Consider the following 6,332-nt stretch of genomic DNA (forward strand, 5'->3'; position numbering starts at 1 on the left):
TGGAATATGGCACATAAGTATGATTAATTCTGCTTGCAAAGGGAGAGGGTGTAAGTGTATGCTTTGTGCAGGAGTGTTTCCTTCTAACAGCAGGGTGCCCTGATGCAGGTGAAGATGTGCCACAGGAAGGCACACTCAGTGTTCAGCCCTGTGTTTTCAGCTTTTTTTCAAGCTCAAAATCCATCTTATTCCAAAATCCACCTTGCTAACTCAGCACTTCCAAAAAACCTCTAAATTTTAGGAAATAAATGGATATTTTTTTTTTAGTTTTGAAGGGGAGAAGGGAGAAAGAAAGGCTGAACTTGGCAATTTGAAACATGGAAGAAGGCTATTATCACTGAAACATCTGCTGGCCTGCCCTCGCTGCTGTGCACAGCTTCAGGAGAAGGATGGAGGGTTTTCCAAAAAGCCCAGTTTCCCCAAAATTTCCCTTTCTGAAGCCCCATTTGCCCTGTCCTGTCTACCTCTCCAGTGAGCAGCCATGGTTTGAACTTGGCACTAAAGGCAGCCAGTGGGGTTCCCCTGCCTGGGACTCACTAGTGCCTCCCAGCCCCAGCCTAGTTCACAGCCACTTTTTCCAAGAACTGCAGTCCTGCTGATATGCATGGAACCACCATCACATGCACAGAGACTTGCTAAAGCCAATGACATTGAGTTTATTTTCCGTTTGCAAACCCAGTGGCAAAACTTTGGAGAGAAAGAAGAGCGTGGGAGACAGGCGCAGGAGGCAAACTTTGTGCTCATAGAATTCCCCAGATCAGCCACATTTGACTCTGGGGTTCAGCGGGGCTTTTCAAAATTGTTGCAAAATCTAGGTCTAGATTTGTCTTTCCCGTTTTGTCCTTCCTACTCCCCTAAGACTGACAAAAGTCCCTTGTCTGATGTCACAATTGGGTTTGACCTGGGCCACTCACAGCCAGCACAAGGGCTGAAGGACTGGGTTTTTCAGGCTGAATCAGGAATGTTTTCAAGGCAAATTCCTCCTACATTTCAGACACACCTGAGTGAGCCTGCCTGCTTGTTTTCCTGAGGAACCAACACTTCCTTGTCCCAGCCAGAACTGGAAGTGTTAAGCTAGCGTAAGTGGCTTGTTACTTTTATGAGTATTTTCTCAGCTATGGGTGTTTCCATGAATCACGCTAGATCTCCAGCTGTCTGTAAGTCAACATGCACTTCCCAACGCTTTCTGCATTCATTTGACAGCCATGCCAATATAATGTGTGCATTAAGAGGGGAATCAGCCACCTAGTGAGAAGGCACTGGAAGCAGCTCTTCAGGCTAACATGCACTGGTTTCCCCAACAGCCAAGTGGAGTGACCCCACACACCAGCTCACCCCTGGCCCCCTGTGGGGCTGGGGTCTGCCCCTGCTACCAATAGCCTGCAGCAAGCCAGGCCTCACAACAGGGAGAAGAGGTGGCTGTTCTCCTTAGCAGTCCAAGGTGACTCACATTCACACAGACTGCCAGCTCACAGACATTGGAGTACCTAAAGACCTCACGGTGTGCCTGCTGATCCCCACAGTCTGCCTGCCTTTTGTGCAGGGAGCCTCCATGGGGAGGATGCAAGGATCCAGCCTCCACTCTGCTCTCCCTTTGCCCAGGGTTGTTTACTCCCTTCTACCTCCATAGTAAGTGCTCAGGAGTTTTGAGAGAGTGCCTGCTCTCATGCCTTCCTTCCTGACACCAAGCTCTGTTTTGGTTTTGACAAGCCCCAGTGGAGCTAAGCCTCAGCAACCACAGCAGGGCAGGCAGCTCTCAGCTGAGCTCTCAGGGAGTACAGAACTGTGCAGCTATTGGAGGCAGCATGAACAAGGCCCTCTGCTACCGCATCCCATGCCCAGCAGCTCTGACGGGCATCTCCCTGAGGTCTCTCAGTCTCAGACATCCTGCTGAGACACAGGGTGGATCAGCAGATAGGTGGCAGGGCAGGCAGCAGGACATATCCTGTTCAGGAGTGAGGCAGGTCACACAAAGCCTGCGTCAGCCCAGGCAGAGAAAACACTGTATGTTCAGTGTGTTTGCCTTTGAGAAATGGGGTTAAGAAAGAATGAAGTCATAAATGTAAGGATATACACAATGGCATATCTATAATGGGTCTATAATTACTGGGCATTTGCACACAGTTAATCTACAACCTGGGCTAACCTGCTTCAAGGTAATGGAGAAACAGAGACAAATGTGTGCCGTACTCCCACCTCCATACAAGCCACTGCCTCCAAACATTATAAAGAAAGTTATAATGAAAGAGTTGCCTGCAAAGGTCTGCAGGATGAGGCCTTTTAAATTTTCCAAGGCCAAGGTGCATCCTGATACCTGGAGTTGCATCCCTGCTGAACCAGCAACAGCCCACAGAGTCACACAGCATCGGGCACAGCCCCCAGGGACAGCAGGGCCTCGTGCTATCACTGAGCCCAACGACAGGACCAAGGTTTGGCATGACCCTATTGAAAATGCTCCTAACGTGAAATTTGTTTCCAGCAAAAATCAAACATCTGGAAAAACATGCACTCCAGAGCAGAGTAGGAATAAGAGCAGGCCTAGAGCAGCCAACTCTCATCTGACTGATGACAGAACCAAAGGTTCAAGATGTTTTCCTGGAGAAAAAACAGGCCTTGCATTTGCTCCGCATATGTGTAGAAAGCACCTGGAAATGGTACTTGAAGGGAAGATATTTAGAAGCCTGCCACAACCAGAGGAAAAGACAAGAGTGTTGCAGTTCCAAAAGTTAGTGTGTCATGAATTACTGCAAAGTCACAGTTAAATTCTGGCATTAACCCCAAGCTAGACCAGTAACTACCTAGTAACTTTATCTAATAAAGGACAGTCATGCTGCATTTACATCTCTCCTCGACTTCCCACACCTTCCACTTCCATTTACTGGCAAAAGTCTTACGAGAAGCCACAAATTTGATGGAAAGGAACAGTGCACAATACACTGTGCACAAAGTGGGCTGTATGTAAAACCCATTCAGGCTTCTCTTCAGACCCTGGCATGCTGAGGGACAGAGCTCTGTGCCCACTCAGACATAATCTGGTCACTGTCATCATGTACCTGTGGGCACCTGGAATTAATTTTTCCATGTCATGGCATGCAGCTGCTTCTCTGCAGGTCTCTCCTCAAGATTCCCCACATCGGCTTCCTCTTCTCTGCTCCCTCTAAGAGTGCAATTTTACATCAAGAGACATGTCTCTCTGGCCCTCCCCTGGGCCTCTATAGATAGTTGTGCATCCTAAAGCCCTGGAAGTCCCATAGCAAGCACAACAGAGGGGCTGAGAAGTCAAGGGCACCCACACAACTGTATCTCCCTGCAGCAACACTGACACAAACCCCTGCACACACAGCAAAGCCTCCACAGGGAGCTTGCTGCACCTGCTCTCTGGACAGACTTATCAGCTTCCAAGGCTATGAAACTCTAATCTATAAAAGCCATGAGTCACTCCAAAATAAATCTCACATCTTTCTCTACTTCAAAGCATTTCCTAGAACTGCACCGACTGTGAGGCCTTGAAGACATGATTATTTTCCAAAATTAAAAATTCCCCCTTCTGGTCTTTTGCAGCACCTTCTGAAATGCCGGTATTTTGCAGGGTATCTCATGTCTAAAAGGTTTCTCAGCAGAAAAGGGATACTAACAACAGAGGAAATGCAAAAAGGGGAGCTTTGGCATCTGAAAAGTACATCTATTCTAACACAAAGTGCACTCTTAGCTCTTGGGAAGACAAATTCTACTCTATGGGGACAAGCAGACAACTGAGAAAAGGGCAGGGGAAGCCTGATGCTTCTCATGCTTTCAGTCCAATGAGGACAAGAGAGCAACGCTGGCATCATCTCACCTTGAACATGGTCAGAAGAGAAATACGACACTTGAAGCATCTTCAAAAAGAGGCAAATTTTGTCTTCGTAGCCCAAGGGGACCTCCATCTTCCTGGCAGAGGAGAGCACAAAGAGAGTTTGTCAGCCTGAGATGCAAGAGTTTCCAGTAATGAGCTCAGAAAACAGGTCAAAGGTTATGGGGAACAAAAGTGTTGGGCATAACCAGCCCTCCTGAGGGCCAGCTGCCTGGAGCTGGATGCCAATAGAAGGATCTTCCAAGCCATGCAGGCACATGGGCGGGTTAGAAGAGAGAGGGGAGAGCTGTGGATAGACTGCGGTGCTCTGCAGCCTACCATGATCTCCTGCTGCCTGGGAACTGAACACTGCTGGTGGCCTTGGAGGTGTAACATCTGTCCTGGGAGAAATTATTGCCTAGTCAGAGCTTTGCAAGGCTGTCACATGTGTAACAAGCAAGTTGTGTATCTGTAGTAACCTGTTTCATTGATTGCTGCTCTACTGGAAAGTCAATAAAAATTGACAATACCCCCATGAGATTGTTGTTCCTTCGTCAGGTATACCAAAAACATTGATTTCTCTGGGGAAAAATAAAAGATATAGAAAGGGACAAGTCAAGAACTTTATTCTCTACATGTAAGTGAAAACACTATTAAGAAAAGCTTTTGTCAGGCAGGACACCCACTCAGCTAGCACCGTGCTTGACAAGATCCTTGGAGACCCTGCTATGCTGGGTGTACCAAAGGGAGAGAGGATGCTTAATGCATGCATCTTCATTGCTGCTTCTCTTGGGAGAGGTGCCAGATGCTCCCTCTCTTTCTCCCTAGGCCTATCTGTTGACAGATTACACCAAAAAAGCCCTTTCATAAAGCTCCATTAGAATGCCGGAGCATGCAGCGAGGGCCAATGAAATATTCCCAAAGCCACAGACAAAGCTGACAATCTGCAATAATTTAGCATACGCTCTGACCCAGTATACAGAGAAACAGACGAATGGCACTTCCCCCAGGGCAGGAATCTCATCTGAAGTTGCTGACAACTCACTGTTTATCTCACTGCTGTCTCACTCTTAATCACTGCTTGAGATGAAACTTTTTCTAACCCAAATTCCAGCCTGAAGATGTCCAGAAGAAAGACCCTTTCCCAGTAGCCTTCTCAGCTCTTGGCAGTGCTGCCTGTCGAGATGCTGCAGAATTGTTTTGTGCTTGCAGGGCAGGAGGAGTGATTGGTCTGAGCCAGGCTCTGTTCCCCATTGCCCCGTGAAGAGCCTGCCTCGGGGCAGGCAGCGAGGCCTCTAGCTGGGAAAAGAGCTCATGGCAGGAGTGGCATGCCCAGCTCTCAGCTCAGGGCCAGCCAGATTCTTCATCTTCTGCAAAGTTCATCTCTCTTTGCTCCTGTTGTTAGCTCTGAAGCAGGAACAAAACAGCAGACGCGCCACTTAGTCAGTTTTGGTATTGCACAACTGAAAGAGAATAGGAAAGCACCCCCAGGAACTGAGCCAAGTCCATAATGGAGACAGATTAAGCAATACATGCACCTGGCTGTCAGAAGTGTAAGATACTCTCTTTAGTAATTACAGAGCAATTATGAAGTTAACAGCAATTCCAATAAGGACATGTATTTCACAATAAAATTTTGTTCACAATCCATCAAGAACAGTCACACCAAGGAGATACAGCTCTGAAAACAAACTGCCTCACACCCCTGCAGGCACAATCCTTTAAATGCCAGTCCTTGGTGGGGTGGTATCTTGCACTAAGTCGCAATTAAATTATTAGTTATTAACAGGATGTAATTGAAGCTGTACTTCAATGTGACTTTAAAAAAATCCCAGTTTTAAGATAGGTAGTAGAAACCAAAATGAGGTGAAGAGTTTGTGTATTGGGTTTTTACAAGCTCAGTTAATCTATATTATAATTCTGCAAAACCATAAACAGATTAAAGCTGTGTTTCAATATCTCTGAAGTCATCAAAGTCTGTTCTGCATGACGTGGATGAAAAGCTCAGAATTTGTGACTCTTTATAGTAGTAAAATCACTATTATGTTAGTTTATCTAATCCATCTAAAGAGTAAACAGGGAACAGAAACCGTTCTAAGGTCCAGAACAGACCCATCCCTGAATCCAAGATTCTAAATCAAACTCCGATCAGTTGAAGTTTGCAAAGTCTGACTTGCAATGAAATCCAACTTTGCTCCTGAGTACTGAGGTCTGCCATTTTGTGCAGGTTCTAAGAGAAAAAAACAGCCTACCTTGCCCCAAGTACAGCATGGCAGCACAAAGTAGAGGTCACCTGTGGTGGCATTGTACTGCCATAGCTCAGAGCCAGGAGGAACACTGTACCATCACCATTTGCCAACAAGGATTACAAATTATTAAGCAAGTGACCCAGGCTGGCTGCTCCAGCACCCCAGCCTGACCTGAGCCTGGAACAAGCTGCCTGGGCACATGTGGCAGCAGATCCCATGGGGATGTGCCCCGGTGCCACTGACCTGGATTTCCG

General features: G+C 47.0%; 1 long non-coding RNA gene across 1 annotated transcript in view; it reads right to left on the minus strand.

Moving 5' to 3' along the window:
* LOC139668409 (uncharacterized) overlaps positions 1 to 4,201 on the minus strand; it is a 43,040-nt gene extending 38,839 nt beyond the window's left edge. The window contains exons 1-2 of the long non-coding RNA XR_011697051.1: positions 4,169 to 4,201; positions 3,836 to 3,927 (exon numbers count right to left, since the gene is read on the minus strand). This is a non-coding gene — a long non-coding RNA (uncharacterized lncRNA). The remainder of the gene's footprint in view (positions 1 to 3,835; positions 3,928 to 4,168) is intronic.
* Positions 4,202 to 6,332: the final 2,131 nt, after the last annotated feature.

Source organism: Pithys albifrons, chromosome 2 (genome assembly GCF_047495875.1).
Source record: "Pithys albifrons albifrons isolate INPA30051 chromosome 2, PitAlb_v1, whole genome shotgun sequence".
NCBI classification, from domain to species: domain Eukaryota; kingdom Metazoa; phylum Chordata; class Aves; order Passeriformes; family Thamnophilidae; genus Pithys; species Pithys albifrons.